Source organism: Labrus bergylta, chromosome 1 (assembly GCF_963930695.1).
Source record: "Labrus bergylta chromosome 1, fLabBer1.1, whole genome shotgun sequence".
Taxonomy (NCBI): Eukaryota; Metazoa; Chordata; class Actinopteri; order Labriformes; family Labridae; genus Labrus; species Labrus bergylta.
This window is the reverse complement of record NC_089195.1, coordinates 31,165,272-31,193,039: the sequence shown is the minus strand read 5'-3', so window position 1 is coordinate 31,193,039 and position 27,768 is coordinate 31,165,272. Positions and strand designations below refer to the sequence as shown.

The following is a 27,768-nucleotide window of genomic DNA, read 5'->3' as shown; positions in this document are numbered from 1 at the left end:
GTCTGGCTATATTTAGAGCTCATGATGTAGACAGTAATTGTGTGTGAGTGTAAGTAAGTGTGTGTTTCTGTGTGTGTGTGTGTGTGCGTGCGTGTGCGTGCGTGCGTGTGTGTAAAAGAGCAAAGGAGGCCTAGAGAGGTTGTGGAAGGGAAGTCTGGGTGAGTACGTTTATTAGCTGAGGTTGGAGGTTTATGTGCATAAGTGCACCTATGAGAGCCTGAAAGAAATTAAATGTGTGTGTGTGTGTGTTTGAGAGAGAGAGAGAGAGAGAGAGAGAGAGAGAGAGAGAGAGAGAGAGAGAGACAGACATAGACGGGGATAGGGAGAGAGAGAGCGTGCACATGTGTGTTTCTTGTATACTCGTTAGGTCGGTATCCAGCCTTAGCAATCAGCGGTAATCCTGACTCAGCATCAATAATGACCCCATTAGTCATAAACCCCTGCTGGTGCACACACACACACACACACACACACACACACACACACACACACACACACACACACACACAGAGACTGCCAGATGGACACTTCCTCTCATTAGCGTGTATGTGCCTGCACATGTGATATGCACAGATATACCATGTATCAGAGCTTCTCCTTCCATTAATGAAACCTGCTTGAGCGGATCAGTCATCTTCACACCCCTGTTCATGCAGGTGTTAAGCAACAGCGATTAAAAAAAAAAATGTGTCACTTGTGTAATTTCACAACTGTCATCACAGCTGCATCTGAATTATCATTCCATGTATTTATATAGTTTGATGGTGAATATCTGGATTCAAAGGGAACTGATTAAAACTCATCCCTGTTCATGAAAAAATAAATGTGTCTATTATTTAATGCAAACAATCCTCGCCTCTAAATCTCTCCCCCCTCCCCCCCTTCTACCTCACTGTATTTTATGTTTGGATGTCGAAGTGAAAAACCAATAACTTACAATTAAAATGAGTCTACTACTACTTAATAATGCACTACTGTTGCGTCACTACTACTCGCGGTAACTGGTAACCAGGGCCCGACCAATATGGGATTTTTTTGGGCCGATACCGATATTAGGGAAAGATAAAAAAAATCTGATACTGCTAGAGGGTTAGTGTGTGTTGCCCATGTACAGAGGCTCATTACATAATAAACAGTCTGAGAAGTGTATCTGGTTTAAGTTTCTGGACAATCCCGTGTATAGAACGCACTTTTTATACCTTTTTTTTTTAATCTAAAAAAAAGTTGTTATTGAGGAAAAAAAAAAAAAAAAATCCTAAATATGTCAGTAACAGAGTTTCACTCCAGGAAACACACACACACATACAGCAAAATATTCATTAGATCTCACATGCTTGAGACCAATATACCGGTATAAAATGCTGACAAACTCGCCATCATCACTGAATGTGCAGCCCTCACCATCATCACTGAATGTGCAGCCCTCACCATCATCACTGAATGTGCAGCCCTCACCATCATCACTGAATGTGCAGCCCTCACCATCATCACTGAATGTGCAGCCCTCACCATCACACACTGAATGTGCAGCCCTCACCATCATCACTGAATGTGCAGCCCTCACCATCATCACTGAATGTGCAGCCCTCACCATCATCACTGAATGTGCAGCCCTCACCATCATCACTGAATGTGCAGCCCTCACCATCACACACTGAATGTGCAGCCCTCACCATCATCACTGAATGTGCAGCCCTCACCATCACACACTGAACACAACCTGAAATGTTTTACAATTCACCTCCAGTCATTTTTTGCCCGCACCTTGTGGGGATCCATAGCGACGCAGACCAGGCATGGCAGCACAACTTTTTAAACATCTGTTCTCCCTCATAAGGTGAAAATCATGCTTTTAAAGATAACACTGACATGTTGATCAGTAAATAAAGCTTGTGGATTTAAAGACTCCTCAATTAAAGTCAATGAGTGACCATCGAAGGTGGGCTGCACTGCACAGAAAAATTTACTTTTTTAGACCTTGCTGAGCGCAGAGGAAATCATCATGCAGGAAGACAGTTTAGACCTCTTGTCCCTCTGAGAGACGCCCCAAAAACGTGCATTATATTCCAGTGCGACATATCCTCGTGGGTGAAGGTGCTTTTCTCCTCCTCTCCTATTCTTTAAAGAGATATTCAGTCAAAGCAAAAAACATTATCAAAGAGGTCTTCCATTAAAGGAGACGTTCTTCATATGAATAACTCGAAGTCAGGACCACAATCTTTCTGTTAAATTATGATTCAGGGGACACAGCATTAAATCAAATGAATTTTCATTTGCCACTTCATTAAGCTCGCCGTATTCACCGGTTCTTTCATCTTCAGACACACCTCCGTATCTCCCTGTTTCAATATGTAGAGGTAATATGGCACATCTCACCGAGCACACAGTGATCCCCGACTTCTGGGCAAGTTACACTTCACATATTCTCCACAGTTATAATCCTTCTTAAATGAACAATAAGTTCCCAGTTTTGGCCTTTGCAAGATTTATTTTTGCCCCCTTATTTTTAAACATTTAACCCCGCACTTGAAATACAGTGTCTAATGTTTCACTGTATCACCAGGATGCTCCTGCAGACATGTGACTTGTGGAGCCATGCCTGTCTAAAGAGTGTCCTTGGCACTCTGCAGCTTTGAAGCGGGAAACCCAGCTGTGATTGTTGACTGCTTCATTTTTGTCCTTTCACATCTTGTAGCATATGAATAAAAAACACATGGACATGCTAACAAGGCTGAAGTCTTGATTTCCTCTTATTGTTGTCTTAAAGGTCACATATTATTATTCTAGTTTTAGAGTTTCCTAAAACATGTCTGTGAAGTTTCCTGTTCTAAATCCACTCTGATCCTGTATTTGATCATGCCTATAAACCCCTCTATTTCAGTTTACACCTTTAAATATGTAAATGAGCTGTGTCTGACCACGCCCCCTCTCTGGAAGGGGATGTGGCTCGGCTTTCTCGCTCCATGCCCTATTGTTTACGGTGAGAAGGCAGACTCAGAGGGCAGAACAAACACCTAGCTGTGGGAGTGTCACACACCTGGGGGAGGGGCTACTGCCCTTTGTGATGTCATGAAGGGAAAATCTCCAAACGGCCAGTTTGAGCACACATTTTCTGAAAAGTGGAGCAGGGAAAAGACGGAGAGAATGGATTTTTCTCAACATTGGGGGGTTTGTAGACAGACTAGGGACACATGTTAATGTTGGAAAAAAATGGTAAAGGGTATTTTGCATAATATTTGACTTTTAAAGAGAGTACTTTTTACTTTGCTTTCAAATGTTAAGGACTTTAAAAAATGTCCATGACTATAAATGCATATGTTTTCCCAAACTCATTAGACGACACTCTGCCTCAAACTCCTCTTTTTATGCACCAAGTTTCCCTTCGGCTTGTCGTGTCTTTCACAGTTGCATAAAGTATAATTTTTACTTGACTTTCACACTGTAACAAAGACACATACAAAAATAATATGAAATGTCGTCCACAATTTACCCGCAAGGTGACAGTAATGGTATTCAAATACAACGCAATGTCACAGTATGACTGATTCCATTATCTTGTTCTTTGCTCGTCATGTTATTGCACTCAGACTTTTGTGTTTTTACAAGTCTCTTGAGTTTCAAAATCAAACTACCTGGCTTATTTTGAATAAAATGAAAACTGCCTAAAATGACAAATAGATGAAGCTGACTTCTTAAGAAAAAGCAGAGAAGTGGGCCTTGAGTTAACAGTGAAATTTGAATATAAAACAACATGTATAAAAGTACACACACAGCACAGCGGCAACAACAAATCCTTCCTTCTATAGCATGAATTTAAATTATGCTAATGCAGTAATTTTCAAACACACACACACACACGTGCGCGCCAAGACCGACATATACTCACACTGTGTTTCGTCCGATTTCTGTGTGAATGTGTGTGTATGAATGTGTGTGTATAAGTATATAAACGTGTAGCCTTTGTAATCTTATGCTTTTTTATACACTGTGGGGACAATTCACTAACATTGGAGTGCAGCTGCTTAATAGCTCATTGAATTACACGTCAATTCCCGGTGCTATCTGCCACACTTTCAGTCCTATTCACAAATCATATTGCGCAAAAAAAAAGCCCATAAAGTTATTTGCGCAGTTTGCTCTCGTTTGTGTCCGATTGTGAAGATGAACTGTCAGCCCCTCTCCTCTCTGCTGTGAGCTGCACTGTGCGCCCAGAAGTGAGCGCACAATGCAGCTCAATGCAGCTCAATGCAGTCCACATAGGCTACAGATGGTGAGCTGGATGGGAAGGGGACACCTTTTCCAAGTTTATTGTGAAGTCAAGATTTGAAAGATGTGACACAAGTTTCATAATTTATAAATGAAAAAGCAGGCAAGAGGAAACTGTCCAGATAAAATAAAACACTCTCATCCGCCTGATTATAACAAAAGTCATATTTACAGACTTACAGATCGTTTAGTTTTGGGTCATTCAAAGGTGAAATTGTTGACCCGATCAGTGGAAAGTTTGAGGGTGTCATCCATTGTACATACGGCGGCGCAGTTACCACCAACTCTCATTTTTGCAAAGAGGCTGATTTGTATCGAAAGAAGCCTTGTTTGCCCAAGAGGGAGGCATAATGGCTCTTAAAAAATACGCACAGACAGCGCACTACACTCTACAATGCATTTCCCTATGGGTGTTCAACCCTTCATGTGTGCTTTTGTAAAATAGACTCTATAGTCTTTTTGTCCTATTTGCAGGTTTAATATGCGCTAAAGTGCTGCAATCGTTTGGTGAATCATGCCTCCTGTTGTTTATGATACTGTGTGCGTTTGAAAGAGAGAGAGTAAGGGATGAGCAAAACCGTGTAATATAAATAACAAAGTGGCTGTAGTGCATAAACAAAAGACATGAATATACAGTCTATTGCACACACACACACACACACACACACACACACACACACACACACACATAAAGACAGTTAAATGTGAAAGATAGGTCCAGTGAAAAGATGTATTGCTGACTGTATAAAGGTCAAAAGTCACATGTCAAAGGTTAAAACCCAGTCAGCAAGACTGAACCACTCAGGAGACCTCACCTCTGCTGGACCCAGCCTGCATGTGAGTGACTGTTTTTAGTGTGTGTGTGTGTGTGTGTGTGTGTGTGTGTGTGTGTGTGTGTGTGTGTGTGTGTGTGTGTGTGTGTGTGTGTGTGTGTGTAGATTGACCCAGAGCAACACACATATGCACGTTTTACAATGACACCGTATTTTCTGTCATGTAAGGATGTGTGTGTGTCCATCGCAGAGCTTGCACTAAAAGGCACATAACCTTCTCTGTACACGTTTGTGAATGTGTGTGTGTGTGTGTCTCTGTGTGTGTGTGTGTGTGTGTGTGTGTGTGACCCTGTGCCCTACATCCTGACAGGATGAGCCGGCGGGCTGAGAGAGGAGCGCCGGACCCCGAGGTGTCAATCACAGATCGAGATTGACAGACGAGTTAGCCAGCGCTGCTCTCACACTCACCCACACACACACTCTCTCTCTCTCTCTCTCTCTCTCTCTCTCTCTCTCTCTCTCTCAGGAGGGCACTCCGTCACTCTCTCAGCTGCCTGTCTCTCACTCCCTCTTCCTGTCTGTCTCCTCTCTGTTTCCCCTCTCTGCTCCATCACTCCCCCCGCCCTTCTTTTTGTCCGTCTCACAGCACAGAGTCTGTACATCCACATGCTGTTCGCAGTTTGTCAGCCCCCCCTTCTGATTCTCTCTTTTGCCTTCTTTGTCAGTCTTTCAGCTCGTCTCTCCTCTTTTTTTTTCTCTGGCAGATGGGTGCCTCCAACCATTCTTGGTTCTGCTCTCTCTCCCAATACGTCTCCCTTCTTTGGTGTTTCTAGTTTGCTTCACAAAGCATGGTGTGCTCATTCATGCTTACTCACACATTTACAAAGTTTGAGCATTAAACTTCTTTTTGAGTTTTGGGGGATTTGTTGTATGGAAAACAAATCAGAGACGAAGCACTCTCTGATAACATTACATGAGCTGTATGCATCTTAAGAGAAATAAAACATGTTGATTCAGTTAAAGTAAGCGCTGTATGTTGACATGCACACAAAACCTGAACAGTTTTAGACCGAGGTGTCTTTTTTTATTTCCTGTGTGAGCGAGTCTTATCAATGATTGTGGGTTTTTAAGCTGCATTTGGTCCAGCATCATCAAATGTTTCTTTGAAGCCAAAACACGACATTGTAAAGAACAAAACAAAGTTTACTTTACAAAAATAAAAAAGTTATGGGATGAATATGGAGCTCTTTCCACACGCATTCCTGCTGAACATTTTTAATTTTAAAACTCCAGAAAGTATGCCCCTGAATTCTTCCTGAGCTGCTTATTCTCACATGTCTTCTACAGCATCAAGTTTGGTAGAAGGGGGAAGGGGGGGTGTCTGGAGGAAAGACATGACGTCAAAGGATGCACCAAGAAAATGATAAGAACAAACTGGAGAGCAGAAAACATTACATGCACGAAGATGGTCATTTCTTGGGGGGGGGGGTGAAATGTCCTGCTGTGTTCACACTAGGGGAACGTTTTACCAGGGGGGCTGGCATAAAGTCGAGCTGAAAAATCTCACCAAGCACAAAATGTTTGTGGGACATTTTCAAAAGTTTTGTGCATGTGCTAGTGGTACTTGTTAAAGAATGCGATTTCTTTATTGCACCAGATAAATAGAGACAGAAAGCAGAACTTTTTATGCTAGGGTAAAAAAGCATTGCAAAATTGCAAAAGCAGTTAAAGCAGTTGAAATAAATGAGTGTAACTTAAAAAAATTAATTCCAACAGTATCAGGAGTGGGAACCCATATGATCAGCAGATTACTCTTATTGGAAGAAATTCAAACTGGTTTGGCTAAACTCAATCCTCCAGTTCAATCCTACATGTGTATACTTCAACACGTACTGATAGTATCAACTCTTTATTGCCCAGATGAACATGAACCTGTTGTGTATACATTCTCGTTCTCCATCAGGGGAAATAAAGTGTGAATGATGAGCAGGAGCGTTCTGAACACGAGCCATGTTTTGTTTGCACGAGGTGTCCAGCTTGTTCCGACGCTGCTGCCAGCGTTTGTGTCACTGACAGACTAACAGAGTGTGAACCTGACCGCTATCGCGAGGAGTGCAGACCTGACAGTAACATGCATCCTGGTGTGATCGCAGGGCTACATCAAGTCACAAGAAGAAGTCTCTTCCACAGACACTAACGTCGCCTGCGTGCTTCTTATACGCCGATGACTCTGTTCTGTTGTGTTCTGTCGTTCTCCTGTGAAACCTCCAACCTCTCGCTTGTGCCATGGAACAACATTCTTATGCTACTGTTTATCCCAGGAACATCTAGGCCGACGAGCGAATTACTGCTGATGTGATAAGAGTTGTAAAATCCTTCCTCAAAGGGCTGTAAACTTGCTGTGCTGTGTTGTCGTTGTGCGATAACACTTCAGCCTGGACTTCCTGGTTTTTATATCTCATCTACCATCGCCCGGTACCTGTAGCCACACGCCCACATCAGCGCAGCCCCTTGCGGTGCTTTGATGCAGTGCTATTTTTGGCTTTCCAGGGTGAGGAGCAGCGGCGCTTTATGAGCAGCGTCTTCATAACACAGCTAATATAGATTCATGTGCTTACATTTCCTACAGGGAACGTCTTAAAGCATAATTACAGCATGACTCATTCCACTTCGTTTTCAGATATTATTGTTCCATAAGTAAATTGTAGCAGGTTTTTTTTTCTTATTTGAAGCATTAATCTATGTAGAAAACCATTAAATAACGATATAGCATCCTGTGTTACCACTGTCCTCACTATGAAGGAAACCGCTACTTATGTAAAAACCATCAATAGTAGAAAAGTTTAAAAACATTTTTGTGGATATAGACAAGTATGGCTGCATGATTATTTGCATTGCATGTCACTGTTATTGCGATATGAGTGCATGCATTAAGCACATTGTGCAAGTCAGAATTGATCTAATCTAAAATATGTCTTACATCTAGAAACATAATGCTTTGTAACTCGTCATACATACAGTCTGTTTCTTACTGACTGAGAAACAGCTTCCTCCACACAGCTGTGGACAAACTGCTGTTGACTTCAGAAACCCCCTCCCCGCAATAAAAACAAGAAACAAGTGTGATTAAAGCCGCAAGCGGAGATGAACGGGCCCCTCTCCCTGTGGAGGAACAATGTTTAAATTCTCTCATGTTGGAGTCATTCAACATTCGAGGCTTCTTAAACGTGTCAGAATACAGGGCAAAGGTGGGGCGTTGGTCGCCTAGTGGTTGGGCATGACAACCTGTACGGAGGCAATCGTCCTGCAAGCGGACGGCCCAAGTTCAAATCCGACCTGTGGCTCCTTTGCCGCATGTCAGTCCCCACTCTCTCTCTCTCTCTCTCTCTCTCTCGTTCCCCCATTTGTCTGACTCAATCCACTGACCTATCTCTAAAATAAACCTTTAAATAAAAAATACAGTGCAGAGGAATGAACGCGTGCAGAGGAGCAAGAGGAGCAAAGGGTGACGCAACACCAGCCGGTGAGAAGAGTAGGGGACGAGCCGGCACGAGCCAGGGGGACAGCTGGCGGTGCCGCTGCGGGTAAACTGTTGCCCGATTAAAAACTGAAGTGGAGTCGTTATGCTGCAGCACATTTTAAAGTGTCATTTGAACAAACATATTTACATCTGATCACCCACCAGAAGCTGTGGTCAAACCGAGCCAACAGGGAGTCGCTTTGGAAGGCAACGAGCCCAGTGCATTCTGGGTGTTGAAGTATTTTAAAACCTTTGTGCAGAAAGGGGTCAACACAGCTCCTATGTAGCACCGATGTCAAAGATTTTTTTTCACCTCTCTACCTCATACATGGTCTCATTTATGCACATTTCCCCTTTAAAAAAAATATATTTGTGTTTGTCAAACTGTAGTGAACCAAAATAGATTGGTTGCTAATCTACTCCACATTATTGTTGAATGACCAAATGGACCACCTCCTCCTGGTGAGTAATAATGGTGGCATGACAGAAAGAAATAGATGGTCCTCACAGAGATAGTAAGATCGCCACGTCCATCTGTGTACGTATACGTTCAGCTCGCTGCTGTCAAACGGGAGCCAGCCCCGGCCCTTTGAAGATGAACGTGTGTGTTTCCTCTTGGGGGCCATTAAAGAGTGCGGATGATCTATTAGTGGGTTAAACACACTCTCAGTGACCCTCCAGCTGCAACTTTAACCCCCTCACTCACACACACACACACACACACACACACACACACACACAAAAACACAACAGCGCTATCCTCCGCTTCTCAGAGTGTTGGTTTTAATCAAGATCGACAAATCTTTGCGTTTACCAAGAAACACAAATTGGCTCGTGTTAAGTTTGATGCACCTGAAACTTGACAGCCTGAACTCATTTGCTTCTTGTGCCTGTAAGTGTCTGACTGTGTGTTTTTCACATTAAGGCGAGAGGGAGACGGAGGCTCATTCTCTCAAACTATATTCAGAGACTGTTTTAAAAAACCATAGTGTAGCCTCTTTTTCTATTCTACAATCTGTTCACATTTTTCTTCTTCTTCTGTTCTCTCCGCGCGCATAAGCCCCTCTCTTTCTCATCCCTTTCTTCGCCCTCATCCTCTGATTCCCTTCCCTCTCCCTTCCTCATCTCCCTGTGTACCGCTCTATCTTCCATCTGCTGCTCCCTCCCTCTCTCTCTCTCTCTCTCTCTCTCTCTCTCTTCATCGCCTCTTTTTTTTTTTTTCCTTCTTCTTTTTCTTTCGTCTCGACACCTGACAGAGACGGGATCCAGCAGTAAATCTCCTAAAGCACAGTCATCCACCATCGTTCACACCACAAAGCCGGGGAGAAAGAGGAAGAGAGAGAGAGAGAGAGAGAGAGAGAGAGAGCGCGCGATAGAGAGAGGGGAGAACAGAGGGAGACGTTGAGTGTTGCCGTGTTGAGGACGAGAACAAAAGATAACAAAAAAGACAAACAGAACACAAAATGGCCCGAGACGCTGGTGAGGGGTGAAAACAGACACTGATGGAGGTGCTAAAAGAGTGATGGAGGGGAGGGGAGGGGAGGGGGATAAAGACACAAGCGTTCACATAACTCACACACACTATGCACACACACACACACACACACACACACACACACACTCACTCACACATGTGTAATGGTTGCTGGCAGGATGAGCAACATGATGAAGATCCCCCCCGGGCCTGAAGACATCCTTCCTTCCCCCAGCAGACTGCTACATGTTGGGCTAAGCTCCTCGGGCAGAGAGCCTCAACTTATGGAGGACCACCACCAATGAGCACTGCCTCATTTTAAGCTGTGTGTGTATGTGTGTGTGTGTGTGTGTGTGTGTGTGTGTGTGTGTGACTATACGTGTCAGAGTGTGTGGATATCTGGAGCAAATGCAACAGTAGTTATTTTTTCACATTTGTGTGTTTACAGCTTGTGTCCAGGCTTGCAAATCTGCACTCGTGCACGAGTCTACATTGGAATTCACTCGTGTATCTGAGTATGTAGTATTGTGTTTCCGTGTGTGTGTGTGTTTCCGTGTCTGTGAGTGTGTGTATCTGTAAGTGTGTGTGTGTGTGTGTGTGTGTGACAGCGGGCCGGGCAGAATGTCCATAGTCGGTGCTTTATGGCTGCTGAGGTCTGATTACATTGGTGCGACTGGAGGGCTGAGCAGACTGGTGCTTCTATCTGTCTTGTGTGTGGCTGACTGCACAGACACACACACACACACACACACACACACACACACACACACACACACACACACACACACACACACACACACACACACACACACACACACACACAGCGAATGGAGATGGCTCAGCCAGAGACACTTGGCCTGCCTCCCGGAGATCTCACAGGGATACTCACACACACACACACACACACACACACACACACACACACACACACACACACACACACACACACACACACACACACACACACATAATGGATTCACACTGGAAAATGCAACCAGTCCATACTTGCTTTGCGACTTCCACTTCTGTCAATGACTTCTGATTATTAATTGAAAGTGTTGAACCCTGGTGTGTGTGGGGATCTGTGTGCTTTAACTTTACAGTAACACTATATATTAACACTTTTAAAATACTTGTGGTGAATGCTAGTCACTTGAGCACAATATATGTGTGAAGTGATCGCAAAAATCAAGTAAGGATAAAGAGAGAAAAAAATGTCGTCCTATCATAATAATGCATCATCCTGCATTTACCTGACTGTTGTTATTTGGCTGCCAGCGTCGCCGGCAGCTGATAGCTCCTGATTTATGCTGCTGATCCCAAAGAACATGACCCGAATCTATTTACTGCTGAATTAGATTACACAAGTCAGACGTAAGGGGCGACGATGTATCATACACCAAACAAGACAAGTGCTCCCACTGAAACTTATTCCTGAAGCTTGAAAAAAAACATGCGATATAAAACTTCCGACTATTTTTGTAAAAAAGTGTGAATGTTTTAATGTGTTAGATCGTTTTTGCATGTTATTCTAAAAATTAACCCCTGAGTGTTTTAAAGCTGTAATTAAAAAGAATATTCTAGTCACTTGGTTGGTTTGTCGTTTTTAGACGGTACTCCTTAAATGCTTAAAGCAGACTTTAAAGCCTCGGTACACCCACACAGGTGTTTTTCATAATTCTGGCTGATTAGAGCAAAAGGCCAGCGCAACAAAGTGAGAGAAACATACCCAGGGTTAGGGCGCCGGTAGCCTAGTGGGTAGTGTGCACGCCCCATGTACAGAGGCTGTAGTCCTCAGAGTGAGCAACCCAGGTTCAAATCCAACCTGTGGCTCCTTTCCTGCATGTCATTAACCACTCTCTCTCTCTCTCTCTCTCTCTCTCTCTCTCTCTCTCTCTCTCCCCAATGTTTGTCCTATCTCTAAATAAAGGCATAAAAAGCCCCACCGAAAAAAACATACAGGGTATCGTGGTTACCTGGCTTCACTAACCCTGCCATCAGAGATCCAATCAGCGGTCACATGACATCTGGTTTATCAACCTGATAAGTAAATCCAGAGTTTCTATCAGCGTGAGAATTTATGATGTCATAACTTCTGAGCTCCGACAAACATGTCATCAAGTCCTCCTTCCCAAACTGTTTCTTCAGAATGAACAGGGAGGTGGAGCTGTCAATCAAACAAACTCGACCGCACCCACATTTTCCTCAATCATGAACACCTGTGTGGATGTTCCAGAGGTTTAGATAAGCTAACGTGTAAAGACAAATAAGACTTTTCTAGCTTCTGCTTGTTAACAACTACTGGAATGTTAACAGGATTGCTTGGGTGATGTCATGGAGCGCTGCGGCCAAGTTTAAAAATGTTCAACCATGCAGCGCGCATGGACAACAAGGGTGCGGATACGCTCTCATGTTGGACAACACAAAGACAATGAATGGGTTTGAGAGCGAGAGAGTCACTAAAACAACTATGTTTCTGTCAGTGGACTGATGTGTGACAGGATTTCATCCATGTCTCACACAGATATGAGAATTCTGCTCAGTACATGAAGTTCTCGTCAAGCAGCGAAATGTTTTATCATCCCTGTCGTGATGTTTCAAGGTCAACGAGAGCCTCCACTGAAAGGACCGGCTGTGTTGAATTTGATTTTTTTTTTACAAAGTTTGCTCCTTTTTTTCGATTTAGTGCAGCCTTAATATTGAATTCAGTTTTCAGTTCAACACTTCACAGCTGCAGCCGATGACATCGGCGGTGCTGTATTTTAAAAGAAAAGTGTTCAATAAGATTTGGAAAAATCCTCTCTCTTCCTGTGAACGTGTCGGATTCAAACTATGCTTCCGACTACCCATTTCAGGGGGGAAGTTTCTTTTTTGTTCTATTTGTAGTGTGCTTTTAAATTTGAATACATTAATGATGCATTTTTTTTTTTTTTTGCAAAAATCTTATAATTCAGTACAAATCGCTGCTGATGTAATTTCATTATGCATCGTCATGCCGAGCGTTGCTGGAGGCCGTCTCCCCTCAGAGCCAACATTACAACGAGCTGTAAGCTGTGTCTGTTGCAATAGAGGTGTAGCTGCCTGCATGGTTCCCGTCAAATCAAAGGTAAGTGTGTCAAAATGTCTATATACAGAAAGAAGAGCTGGCTCATACACAGTCTATACTCTGAAATGGATTTCATCCTGAAAAATCCCATTTCTGTCTGGTTCTTTTCTGTTCTAATTAAGTGAATTCTTTGCTCCAAAGACGGTCTGATCTTTATATAGCATGAGGCGCTGTTTTAAATTGTTCTGGCTTAATGATAGCATGGTGGCTTTATATAATACACAGAGGGATAAGGCAGAGGTAGCATGCTTTATCTTGTGACTGGAAGTGTGCCGCCAGGAGGAAGCCCGCCGAGGGAGAAGTGACAGGGGGGGGGGGGGGAGAGAGAGAATACAGCTAGATCCAGAGAACAGGAGGCTAGATGTTGATACATTTATCGAGAAGTAGCTAAGCCCTTTGTGCTGTGGGAATTTGAAGAATGGAGGGAGGGAGGGAGGGAGGGGAAGGGACAGAGAAAAGTCGGGAGACAGGTTGTGCCGGAGAGGGAAGGGATGCTGTGAAAGATGAGGAACGAGAGGCAAAAAGGAGGAAAATAAATAGACATGAAGCACAGAAAGATTGAGAGAGAAAGATGGGGGGGGGGGGGGAGTGGAGGGGGCAGCAAGAGAGACGCAGAGATGGACAGTGATGTATAGGTGTGCAGGACAGTAGGTGCAGCGCAGGCTAACTCCCGAGTGTGCGCCATGTCATGGAATTAGAGAGGACACTGTGGCATAAAGCGACGGGGGGAGTCTCAAATGTTGTTTCAGGTTCACTTCCGCTGTATCGGGAAGAATCAACCTCCAAGACCGTCACTTTAAAGAGGGAGAGAGAGAAAATGACTGAGAGAAGATCGGAGCAAAAAGAGCGAAATAAAAGGCAGATAATGAGGCTGCTAATGTGTGTGTGTGTGCGTGTGTGTGTTATTGTGTGCGTGAGCGTGTGCGTGTGTGTGTTATTGTGTGCATGTGTATGTGTGTGTGTCTACTGTATCTGATTTTTTATATGAAGCCTAAATGTGGATGAAAAACCAAGGCTTTAGGTTTTTAATCAGCCCCATCTGAGCGCTGTACGGGGACTCTGAGAAGCTTTCATGTGGAGTTTGTCTTTCTCACACACACACACACACACACACACACACACACACACACACACACACACACACACACACACACACACACACACACACACACAAAGCATCCCCTCATGCCTTCTGTTCTAAATTTACACCTAACATGAGAACAGGAGGATGGGGGAGGAGGCAAGGAGGAGCGAGGCAAGGTAAGGGAGTGAAGACGGAGAGAGTGCAGGACAGAAGTATGGAGACAGTGGGTGGAAGGAAGAGCGGAGAGAGAGAGAGAGAGAGAGAGAGAGCGCAGAGGAAAGGTAGAGGGGGAAGAGAAGTGTAGTTAGGAGTGAGGAAGAAGCAACTAAAAGAGGAACAGAGGAGGGAAGAGGAGCCAAATTTGATTTAGCGAGAGAGAGAGAGAGGAGGGGGAGGGGAGGGGAGGGGGGCAGTGCGAGAGTTAGACAGACAGCAGGAGAAGGAGGGAGAGAGAGGGACAGCGGTATATTAGTCAAGGTGTCCAGTCTATGTATTGCCTGCTGTGCAATACCACCCCTCTGATTTACTCTGCCGAGTGACTGATGAGGAGGAGGACGAGAAGGAGGGATGCAGAGATGAAGGGATGAGAGAGGAGGGAGGTCTCGCAACGAGCGTTTAGGCCAAATTAACGGCACCTCATAAATTAGACTAACAGCCAAAGCGGAGGGGAGGGGAGGGGAGGGGGGGGGGGGGGGGCTGTGGATGCGCGCGTGTGTGTCTGTGTACACAAGTAAGTATGTGTTTGCGCATGTATGTGAGTGATGACATGTCAAGAGGGAACAATTTGGAGCAATGCAAACAGATTACTCTCTGATAAAGCAGCGATATCCAGACGCTCACTCATACAAACACAATCTTGCCTTGATTACTGAACGTGCCGGAGCGTCTTCTGCAGCATGATGCGCTCATGAACTGAAACCAGCAGGCAGCGTGTTCGACGGTGAGGAGGCTGGATGTGAGTTGCCCAACCTTTTCACTCAGAAAGTATTGTGGCGATTCCACCTTTCCATAAGGAACATTTTTTTTTGGGGGGGAAGTGAACATTTGCATCCAATCCAATTTGGACATACTCAAGTGTCTCATCATGTCTGGTTTCAAGTGACATCAAGATGACACATCTGTACGTCAGCCGACATGTTTGTACAGAGAAAAGTGAAGCTGCCGGATTACATTTCTGATCACTGTTCTCTGCAGACGCAAATGGTTCAGTCTGAAAAAACATTCACACTCTAATGATGTCATCGATTCTGCCTCCAAATCCGCTCCTTGCAGCTAAAGCATGAGTAATTTTTTTTTCATAAGGTTTGTTTTATGCAAACAAGATCAAGTGCATTATGTTTAAGAGAAAGGCAATGATCCTGGTTAAATGTTGAAAATGTAAATCCACACTTGAAGCTGACTCATGATGGCATTCATTGCATTAAGCGTTTTTATATTTAAACAACGAGGAAGTCTTTTTTTTTTTGCCTTAATCAAATGGCCTAGTAGCCTAAATATAAAATTGTCATTTGGCAAAACATTTAAAAAAAATGTGCATATGTTTTGTTGGAGAAATGGGTTAAAGGCGCAGTATGTAAATTCCACCATCAGGGGGCTCTCAATCAAACGTCATCAAAAACAAAAAGATGACGTCGAGGCTAGCGGGGAAATATGGGAGTGATTCTCTCTGCTACTCGCCCCCATCCCCGATGAAAGCGAACTCTGAGTTGAACGTCGTAAAGACGGACGGGTGAAACCGACCTGAGGAAGAGAATACGTTTACCGACGAGCTGATGTATCCGAGTATAATTTACATGACGATTTAATCACAGCAGCACACGCAGCAACAGTACGGCAGCTTTCAGTAGCCGCTCACGCGTCCTTATGCAGCGGTCTTTGATGTAACCTCCGGTGTTTCCATGGCAACCATAAACATGCCATATCTGCCATGTCTGCCCCGACAAGACACGTCCCGTTACAACTATAACATTACGGATTTCTCTGGCTTTGGTAACTGTTGGAAATATTCAAGGTAATGTAAGTACTCAACAACAAATATATAACAGAGGTTAGATATTTGAATGTAAACATCCAAATAAAATTCTACATCTTGTACCTTGAAGGCTTCATAAAAACTTAATTCCTATTTGATATGATGGTTACGAAACGAGCCCATACCTGAAGCACACGTACCTCCAACTAGACCCTACATATACATGAAAAAGAGGTGTTCAAATCCTTTTAGCTTCAAGACGTTTATGTCTCTTACAAACAGACAGAGTGCAGGGAATACATTACAAGTTTTCCAAATTTTGGTAACTAAAAACAAGAAACTACCCAACATACCTAACACTAGGTCTTGAATGTCTACAGTATTGGCATGGTATCAAAACAGGTTTCAATACTGTTTGATTTTTACTTGTTGAGTCTTGAGACCCCCTGGGGGATCACGAGAAACTGTTAGGGGGGGTCGCAAGACTCCTTCCAAAAAAACACCAAATACTATAAAAGGAACTTGGGTTTAAAATTGCATATTTTTCCAATGATTGTGAAAATAGTATGATGTGTTTGGGCTGTTGTGTGGTGTTCTAATAGTGTTTGGATAGGCCTTAAAGTGTGCGTGGCTGTGTGTAATGTTGAATGTTTTAACCACCTCCAGGGACAATGGGGGTCCCCAGTCTCTAACACCTTTATATTGGGTGTCACAGGCTGCCGCGCGCGCCCCGTGTATGGAGGCTGTGGTCCTCCGGGAGGGAGTCTGGCATGTGGCTCCCCCCACTGTCTCTGATTATCCAACTCTATCTACCGTCATATCTCTACACTAAAGGTATAAAAAGCCAAAAAAACAGGAAATAATAAAATGCATTTCATTCAGCCATACTGGTAAAAGAGGGATACTTGGAATACCTTCTCTACAGTTTATAAACTGCTGAAGTAATGCAACTTAGTACTTCCATCTTCCCTCTTCATGTATGTTTTCTGCTCGGGCTCGGGGATACACACACACACACCATAAATCCGGTGTGTTCATGTTATTTATGGTGCTCCCCCCCCCCCTTTCATTCTAAAGAAATGTTAACTCTGTCAGAGGCAGCAGGCGCTCGCCGATCGCTCTGTGATTACAGCAGTGCTTGACTGAGTGAGACACTAACACAAGCACACACACACCGAAACACACACAGTAAGCCACCCCCACACACACACACACACACACACACACACACACACACACACACACACACAATCTTGGCAGCGTCGGAGTTGATGCTCAGAGTGATTAAAGTGGCGTGCTTCTGAGTGTGTCACCTGGGTGCAGCTGTATCTTAAATCAGGACAGTGGGGCTCAGATTGGGTATTGACTGGCCCGCCGAAGTCTCCATCCATCACGCTGAGAAACGATAGCACAGAGGCCGCCCTGATCTGCGCGTATATACCACCGATGTCGCTCGCTGGGCTGGGCTGTGCTGGCTGAAGGTGACGTAGCGTTAGGGTTATGGCACGGGGGGCCGTTATTTATACCGCGCGCTGAAGCAGGCAGGGAAGGGCGCAGCCTTAGCAGGCAGATGTGCAGCGACAGGCCGCCTGCGTCTTGGAGTCGAGTCGTGGATAAACGCACGCTTCAGAAAGCGGAACACAAAGGCAGGTGCTGCGGTGACAAACACGGCGCTGACAGACACATATGCTCAGACGTGCGGCACTTATCATAAGAGATAAGACTTCCTTTTCTGTCTGTGTCCTGTTGTCACTCACTCTCAGTGACACACACACACACACACACACACACACACACACACACACAGACGTACAGCTCTTGTTTTTTGGAGCAGCATCTTTTGACTGTGTGCCTAATGATAATAAATGAGCCATCATGGGTGGGTTGGGAGGCACTAAGTCATCCCCTTCAATCGACAGGAGGAAGACTGGGAGCCCCAAGGTCACCCCACTGTCAGCATCACTCTCCCTAACGACTCCTCCGGCTCTCTCAACTGTATGTGCACACACACACACACACACACACACACACACACACACAAACACATGTACGCACAAAGTCACACTGTTGGGTCAAACTACACATCACAGGAAAAAAAAAAAAACTTGCTTCAAGTCCCCTCTTCAAGATATTTTTGTTATAAGAAGTAAATGTGAGAAAATGTAACTCTTTATAAATGTTACGCCACTTATGATGGGAATTCCCCCCCCCCCCAAAGAACTCCATATCGAAGCCGGATGATCCCTCTAATTCAGCGGTTACTGACGTCTTTACCACGAGACCCTTTCAAGATAAGTCTGCTTTCAACCCTGTTTCACAGGATTCACATGGAGGAACGTTCAGCAGAAGGAAAAGAAAACTCTCGATTTATTCCTTTAGAGTTTCTTTTTTTTGTTGTTGTTGTTGCCTGAGAAGTTAAAAGACGATTTCTTATAAAGAATAAGGAAAAGGTCTGAATGAGCAAACTGAAGCTGTGTAGTAGATTCTTTTTATTATCTTCCTAACCCATCTGACATCCTCATTTTAAGTGTCTGACTACACTTTCTTTGATTTTAATTTGCAGTTAACCCTTCGAACGATCGTCATAAAAATGAGTCAACGAGGGCAAAACATTCATATTTTATGCTCTTTTTGTTGTCATTTCATGGACTACCTTTAAATGTTTCACATCGTGGAATCTGTTCAACTAAGGCTAAAAGCTTTTGGAGTCGATACCACAGACTGTAAATATTAAAGGATGAAGCCTTAGTGACGTCATCTGGTTCCTGCAGAAGGCTCTGGAGGCTCATCAGCAGCAGCCACCATGCTGGAAATCCTGTCTCAACCCACCTGTCAATCATGTCAGCTACGAGCCTAACTATGGATGGCATGTATCGTTTTTTAAAATCAAAACAGAGCCGTTTAAGAAAAATCAATGCCAATGAAGACAATAACTAATCAGACCGATTTAGTTTTTTTGTAGCAGGCTGTAAACATGTTGATTTATGCTGTAAAAATGACCTTTTGTCTGTTGTGTGTATGTGACTCCCTGTGTTCCCAGCCTCAAGTGGACACTTGATGAACTGCAGGATTTTGCACTTCCCCATTAGCTTCATTTTTCAACACTGAAGGTTGTCGCTTGGTCATTACACTAATAACAATTAAATTTGAGTCCTAACTAAGGAATTCAAACATGTTACAAATGTCTAAATCAGAACTTGCTAAATGAACTGATGCTGATTTATGATGTTTCAATAGCTTCTCCTTGTCCGTGGAATATAGTCTACATTTTGCTTTAGATCAGCGGTTCTCAACTGGTCTAGCCTCAGGACCTCCAGTCCTGATAGTGAGAAATCGGCGGCCAAATTTTGGATATTTTTCAACCGATGAGATTTGTTTTATGAAAACATTTGACAGAACAAAGAAATGAAACAAAACAAACATGTTTTAAAGTGTTTCTTTTTCTTTTTTTTGTCTTTTTGACGCTTTTTATTCAGGCACACTTTCACGACCCACTGAAAACGACTCCAAGACCAACTGTTGGGTCCCGACCCACCAGTTTGGAACCACTGCTTTAGATCGATCTGTTTGTGATGGTCTTTCATTCCAGTTGAGCATTTTATTATGCAACTCTCTTATGGTCTAATTTATTGTGTTGTACTGTTCATTTGAGTCATAACTGTTCTCTATCATTGTGTTTGTACAACTTTTTGGTCCTCTGTGGTCGTTTTTTAAATGTGCTATATCAATTCATTTTGACTCATCTTGACTTTATCAAAAACATTCTGATGTAAAACATAAACTAAATATTTCCTAACGGGGCTGCTGGTAGCCTCGTTGTTAGTGTGCGCCTCACGTACGGAGGCCATTGTCCTCCAAGCGGGCGGCCCAGGTTTGAATCTGACCTGTGGCTCCTTTCCCCTCTCTCTCTTTCTCTCTCCCCGAATTCTGACTCTATCTACTGTCTTGTCTCTAAATAAAAAAACTGGGATAAAACCCAAAATAAACCTTAAATAAAATAAGTGCATATTTCCTACCACACCAGAAGTTATTTGAACTCAGAACTAGGGTTGTCATGAGACTAGAATTCTAAATTATGATATGATACCTGAAAAAATCTGAAAGATTTGATGTCTGTTTCGACACCACGGCAACACAAATAGAAGTCATAAGCACCCAATGTAGAGCAATCTTGTTTTTGATGACCAGAAATTGAAGGTGAACTTCTGCACACTTTGTGAATTGAACAAATACAGTGGCAACATTTCAATACCGAAATGTTGACACTGCTCTCTATATATATCAAAGTTTCGAACATTTTGACAACCTTGCTGAGTGCAATTTCATAAAATATTTGAGAAAAAATGATCAGAGTGTGAAGGCCTTTTTAATCATGTGATCTGCATAGAGAGATCATACAGTATGTTGTTATTCTGCTCATGGCGGTGATGTCATTCCTTGAGCATTTTGAAATTCTTCATAACCTTGAAATCTGCACATCCTAAAAGTTATGTGAATTTATGCCCAGACTGTGCGCTGGAGTTTTGATTTGAGGTTATTTTTAACTTGATCGTGCAGAGAGGAGCTCCTCCGTCGCCCACAAAGTAAAGTAGTGCGATGACATCATTGATAAACATCACGTGCTTCAATCAAAGACAGATCTTAGCTTTCAGCTGAAATAAAGGATTGAGGATGTTGAAATCATAGTTTTAATTTCACATGGATTTCAGAAAGGTCATGAGAAGTACAGCCCAGCCTCCTCTACACTGGTGCCCTCCCCCCTGAGAGATGCACAGGATATCACCTGCCAGCCTTTTCCCCCAGCTCAACAGCTCCAGATCAGATCAGCTGAAAAGGACAAGCATTGCATAACTGAAACCTGTCATTATAACCCCCCCCCACCCCCCCCCCCCCCCCCCAACCGCACTTTTCCGGCCCACTACCTAATGAGCTGCCACGTACTGTCATCCCTCAGAGGTACAGATTAGAATTCAAACCCCAAGAGAACGGGGAGGTACATAAATTCCTCCAGCAGAGACCCACAACGTGAAGCGGTCCAAACCAAGTGAACGTAATTAATGCTGTGCTAAAAGAGTAAGTTTGTGGGAGAGAGAGAGAGGGAGGGAGGGAGAGGCATCAGAAGACGGGTCGGGGAGGAAAACGAGCAGGAAGGAAGGTAGCGCTTTCAACTGTGGGAATTATTTTCACACGCACACATATAGATTACACATGCACACATGCATGCATGGGAACACACACACACACACACACACTAAAACATGCGCACAGGTTGCAAGTTTAGACTGGAGCTGTGGAAAGCTAATTTGCACCACATTGAAATGCATCTCAATTAAAGAGAAACACATCGAGGTGTCAGGGGAAGGAGAGGAGAGAGAGAGAGAGAGAGAGATGTGAGAGAACGGGAGGGAGGGACGGGGTGTGAAACAGATAGTGTGTGAGAGTATGAGAGTAATAGAAAGAGGAGGGGCGGAGGGGGTGAGCTCAACTGTATTTGGCAGTGAAAGAAGGGAGGGAGAGAGAGAGAGAGAGAGAGTGTGTTTTCATCTCCCTCTCTTGGAAAAACATCTCATTTTGGGATCAATCAGATTTAGAAAGGGTGTTAGGAGGTTGAGGCGCAGCTAAAAAATCCTAACTAACTTCAACCTCGTTATCGCAAACTCTTTGGTTGTGTGCCAGCGACGCCAGGGCTGTCCCTGCTACAACTGTGTCTGCGTGTGTGTGTGTGTGTGTGTGTGTGTGTGTGTGTGTGTGTGTGTGTGTGTGTGTGCGCTCGGATATTTTTAAAAAGCCCAAGGCCGGTTACTGTATGACAGCATGGGCGGGTGTACGTCCGAGACACAATAAGGTTTTTTTTTTTTGTTTTTGTTTTTTTTTTACCTCAGTGTGTGTAGGCAAAGTGTGACCGCGGGCTTGCATCAACGTGTTTCTGAGGTTTTTTTTTAAGAATGCGTCGAAATTGCTTCGTTTGTCAAGTTTAAAAATGAGATACCGTGCGTAAGTGCATCGGCGTGCGTATGTGCTTGTTATGTGTGATTTAGCGAGTGTGCGTCTGAGAGAACAAACAACAACCGGAGGAAAGAAGAAGAAGAAAAAACAACACACACACACACACACACACACACACACACACACACACACACACACACACACACACACACACACACACAAGCACGCAATCTGTCACTGGAAAAAAAAAAAAAAAACAGGATTGGCTTTGTACGCCGCTACCATTTTGCACGGACTGTCATGTTCTTAAGACTGCGCTGAAGCTGCCAGCCCACCATCTTCACACCAAATACAAGAAGATCCATTCTTTCATGCTGTCAAACGACACTCAACTTGTCTGCTTCTTTAAAAAAAAACAAAAAAAAAACCTTTAACCCAGAGTTTGCCTCCGCTCTCACACACAGCTCTCACAGTGAAGAGCATTCTGGGAAATCAAGTCTTTGTTTGATCTTGTTCTGGTGTCAGAATCAGAGCGCACTACTCCTGACTGCAGCGCTGTAATACCACACTAAGTATGATGTAATGCAGCGACCTGCCTCCTTCATTAGCAGCATCAGTGGTAATCAGATCGTCGGCATTAAGAGGAGCGGGGAGCACGGTCATCATCATCATCATCGTCCTCATCAGCTCACCTGACACGGGTAGACCGGGGTAAACTGCTGCTTTTGTGGTGTGATTTCCTTTTGCTGTGTTTTCCACTGAGACATGCAGAACTCCTCAGATAAGAGCATTGAAAAGGAAATCGAGGAGCGATGACATGTAGGGCACTCTGTCACAGAAATACATTTCCTTTGATTTGTTATTACCGAGCCGAGATAAATAAACACAACTTTCCATTATTTCATATCCACATGCAGCCCAGCCGTATAGTGCATCATCTTTTTTTCCCTGTAAAAAAAAAAAAATCAGCGCCGACAAAACTCAGCGGACCTGAAATTTCTGCCCAGCTGCTTTCTGTTCTGTTAGCAGGGGCTCGTCCAGAGTATCGTCTCTGGGGGGGGGGGGAGGGGGGGCCTAAAAGGAGCACCATCTCAGTCTCCACTGTTCTGCTCTTTTTCTAGCCTTCCTGTGAGTTTTTTTAAAAATACAAAACAAAACAACAAACATAAAACTGCAATGCTTAGCTCTAAAAGGTCTCACAAAGAAGATTGAGGTGCGCAAGAACAACCAAAGACAGCGTGCTGCATTGAAGTGCCACAGAAGGTACTGCGAGCCCGTTTGAACTAAGGTCGTGAAAAATGTGGATGCATTGATCCTTCTTTTTTTTTCCCACCGCTCTTTTTTTAGTCGATCCGACACAATCTACTGAAATGTTGCAAACGTATTTGAGCAATTTAGAAAGCGTGCAGGAATGTGCCTGCATTTTAATGGAATACATTTATCCTTGTCAATGAACACTTGTACTGGAAACAAGACGTACAGGCTATCTAGTTAACCTGAGGATTTAGAAAGGGATGCTGCTAACTTGAGGGAAACAACAAGGGTCAAGGAAACTTTCAAAATTTGTAGATGTCACTTATTGTTTCCAGTAGCTACAGTTCAGGCATCAGCTCACAAAATGTTGATGAAAATATTTCATTCAATTATTCTGCATATAGCACCATGTTCTCTTCACTGGGTAAATTAGGAATTACCAATATTAGGAGCCTCAGACTTTGTTGTTATTGGTGGTATTAAAGATTAAAGCAGGCATCGAGCACCTGGAAACGCCCCGGCATGTTTCCTGAGTTATAGGCAAACTCTAATCTTAGGGGTGGGAAAAAATATTGACACAGGGATATACTGCGCCCTCACTCAATCATTTCGCTTGTGCCAAATATCAGCATCTCAGTTGTTCAAAGAAAGGGGGATCCAATCAGATCCAATCTGGCAGTTTGTCTCACATCGTTACAGCTTCATGACTCGTCACAGTGGCGTTCATTTTGGAAGTTGCTCGACCAATGACGAGGAAGAAGATGACAACAGGAAAAAGTCTGTTCACTGTGAAAATGCACGATAAGAGATGAATGCAACGCTACATTTTATATTCTTCAGTTTATCAGATTTTGAACATGTGGATGATCACAGACTAGTGATATTTTATCGTTATGGTGCGACCTCCTATCGCTTATCGCGTCACCACTCACCCTGCGATTCTCGCCACTATTTACCTGCGCTTTGGTCGGTGGGCTTGTTTCGGTCAATCCTCTTTAAGTCTCCTCTTGTTTTCTGTACAGCTAAGCTAAAAATAAGCTTTGGGCCTCTTTTATATAAACCCCCATGTTGGTGACAAGCATGTCAAATCCAGAAGAACCAACTGTGTATCACTGAAGGCTCTGACAGCTAAATATATAAATATATATGCTAAAGAAAAAACTGCTTACATGGGTTTTTCTCTTCCTCCAGTACTTTGAGTTAGCATAATCTCTCTCTGTCCCTTCTCCCTGTCCCTCTTTTCTTTTTGCTCACTTCTTCTTTCCTTGCATACACATGACTGAGCAAAGCTGGGACACACACTTTTCACTTAGGTACACACACACACACACACACACAGAAAGTCCTGGCTCCACAGTGACAGCCCCACACTGAACATGGACAATAAAACACATCAGCAAACTACTCCCAACAACCTCCACGGGCACTTTGTCATGTCCTCTGTGTCTTTTACGGCTTCTCAATCTGCACCTTATGACACCGCTTATGAGCCTTTAAGCGGGCCCTCGCTCGTGCCCGGGCTTGACGGATCGAGATGTCATTACATTAAGTAGGGGCTCTCTATTAGCGCAAATGGTGGCACATAACCAGATAATCGGCTGTGGCCAGCAAGTTTGGCTATGTGGGAGGTGAGATGCTAGCGGATGGTGTGTGGGAGAGTAATGTTTTATGTTGGAGGAAGTGTGAGATCTCCATTATAGACAGGCTTAATTGATAAACAGGACAATAAAAAAGAAGCAAATGGCCCCATAGATTTCTGCCTACAGCACAGCCAGCAGCACTGTAGGATGTCACTCTGTATATAATGGGGAGTAATAGCGCAGACAATGAAAGCATATTAAATAGAGGCTTTACAACAATATCAGCCAATGTCATCATTGTAAGAAATAAAAGGCTAATAAAAAAATCCCTCTCATAAAAAAGGGGGAAAGAAAGCGGTGCTTCCCTGAGGGATCCCTTAAAATGTTTCTTTCTTCTCACACTCACACTCACTCTCACCTAATCTCCATCCCACCCCTCCACACCCCCACCACCCCCCCCCCACACCCCACTCTTCCCCTTCCTCACCCCGGCCCGGCTGTGTTTTACTCTCCTGCTCACCTCTGCGTGAGAGGAATACTGACTGGTAATAGTCACAAATGGACACGCTTAATTCCCATGCATAATGAGGGACAACTTCGCTTGCCACGGGGTAAACACACACACTACACACACTACACACACACACACACACACACACACACACACACAAAATGTGCCGTGCATGCGCTCCTTTTTTTTTTTTTTTTAAGCTTCAAGCGCGACACAACAATCGTGAAATGCTGCTTTCAATGTTTTAAGAAGACACAAGTACCCGGATTATTGACACAGACCCGTCTCAAAACAAAGCACGAGGAGCACTTTGACGTGTTTTTTTTTTTCTTTTTTTTTTTGCACGGGTGATAATGTAAGCAACTATTTCGCCAAAAAAGTGAAGTGTTGCTCACCAGAATATCCGGATGAGAGCTCGGTGTATGGAGAATCCCGAGGAGTTTCCTCTTGTCTTTCTTCAACCCCAAGTTGAAGCCAAACGCGCTCTCCCACAGTCCCGACACAACTGCAAGGAAGGAAAGGAAGGAAGGAGACAAAAGAGCGTGAGGAGGAGACCACACTGATGATGGAGCCGAGAGAAGACGCTCTCATCCCGGGCGTGCAATCGAGGTCAACCTTCTCCCCCCCCCCTTTCTCCCTCCCCTCTCTCTCTCCCCGACCCACCCACCCCCCAAAAAAGTAAATCAATAATTACACACGATTATCCCGCTAATCCGGGTCCGTACCTCTTAAACGAGACGGGATGACCACCGGCGAGGGAAGGAGACGGGAAAAGGGAAAAAAGGAACCGGGCAAGGCAAGCAGGCTGTCAGATTTGACTTCAAACTGATGCTGACGATGCGCACCGAGATAAGCTCCGGAGGAGAGAGAGACAGAGAGAGAGAGAGAGAGAGAGAGGGAGAGGGAGAGAGAGAGACAGAGAGAGAGAGAGAGAGAGAGAGAGAGATCAGAGGTGCAGCAGACACATTCAGAGAATTGAATTAAACAAACCACCTCATAAAAGTTTTCCAAGTAGGTCAAAGACACGAAACACAAACCACATTTGAACAGTGAACACAGCACATGAACTCATCATGAAGTCTTCTTCTGCACAGGCACTTAAATGCATCATGTGTAGGATTAAAATGCTGTCATACTGGTGGTCAGTTTAGGGTTAAAGGTGACGGTGAAAGATTGTCTAACTCTCTAATAACCTGGTTGTCTTACACAAGAAGTGTTCGCATCTTGTTTACACGATTAATGAAATAATTTGAATTTTTAAAAAAAGGATCGAAGGAGAGGAAGAGACTTCAAACTGCACCCTTCCTTCATTCTCTGCAAAGTATTCCTCAAAGATGCTTTCAAGAGCTGACCTGGGATTTTTTTTTGGCTCACATCCAGATTTACCTCAGGTGCTGGAGGAATCCCCCAGAGACACCCAGCACTCACAGTGTTTATCATTCACACATTAATTTGACGAAAATCCCCCAAATCCGAGTTCCTGCTCTATTTCTATAAATGTACTGCGGCAGATTTTGTTCTCATTTCACAGAGAAGAATGCAGGAATGCAAAAGCTCCATTAGCGTAAAATGAGTGTTTGAATGAACACCTTTTTGAACACACGGTGCAGTTGAAAATCAGTGCTGAAACCCGGAGAGAGACTGTGTGCACATGACGAATGCTGAATGTATGCTACATGCATGTTCTGCTGTTGGGAGTGTGTCTGATGGTTTTCTGTTTGTAGTCTGAGTGGCACAGACCAATCATTTTTGAGCTCTGGTTGTATGAAGTAAAAGGGGGATTTTGGTTTGAAGTATCAGAAAGAATTTGGACAAAATGTAGACTACTCCGAGTTGACTAAGTTGGTCAAATGGTTGTTCACATATTAACTTAAGTGTGACAACAAGCAGCTATTTATCTGAAAACAGAAATTTGCTAATGAACGCAGACAAGAACAAAGCCCTAAAAGTCCTTAAGTCCCAACAAATCTACCTTATTAAGTTGTAGTCAGACCTTAAAACTGGCCTACATAAAGGTAACCAATTATCCAAATATCCGCTTGCCACACCTGAAGACGAGACATTTTTGGCTTTCCTGCCAAGTATTCAAATATGTACACCAAGCTTCAACCTCCAGTGTTGAAAAATAAAGCCAATCCGGGGGTGCAAAAAAACAAAAAAAATCCTGCAGTTCCTCAAGTGTCCACTTGAGGCAGAGTCCAAAAGCCCAGGAAGCCCCATTGACACCCATATTAAAATGTCATTTTTTACAGCAGAATAAAACATGTCTACAGCCTTGTTTA

At 43.8% G+C, this 27,768-nt stretch overlaps 1 protein-coding gene across 12 annotated transcripts in view; it reads right to left on the bottom strand.

Annotated features, from left to right (window-relative positions):
- Positions 1-26,350, bottom strand: part of ptprdb (protein tyrosine phosphatase receptor type Db) — a 190,703-nt gene extending 164,353 nt beyond the window's left edge. For all 12 annotated transcript variants that reach the window (XM_065959143.1, XM_065959148.1, XM_065959149.1 and 9 more), the window contains exons 1-2: positions 26,212-26,350; positions 25,882-25,991 (exon numbers count right to left, since the gene is read on the bottom strand). The gene's annotated coding sequence lies outside the window, so the exon portion shown is untranslated. The remainder of the gene's footprint in view (positions 1-25,881; positions 25,992-26,211) is intronic.
- Between the last annotated feature and the right edge of the window lie 1,418 nt (positions 26,351-27,768).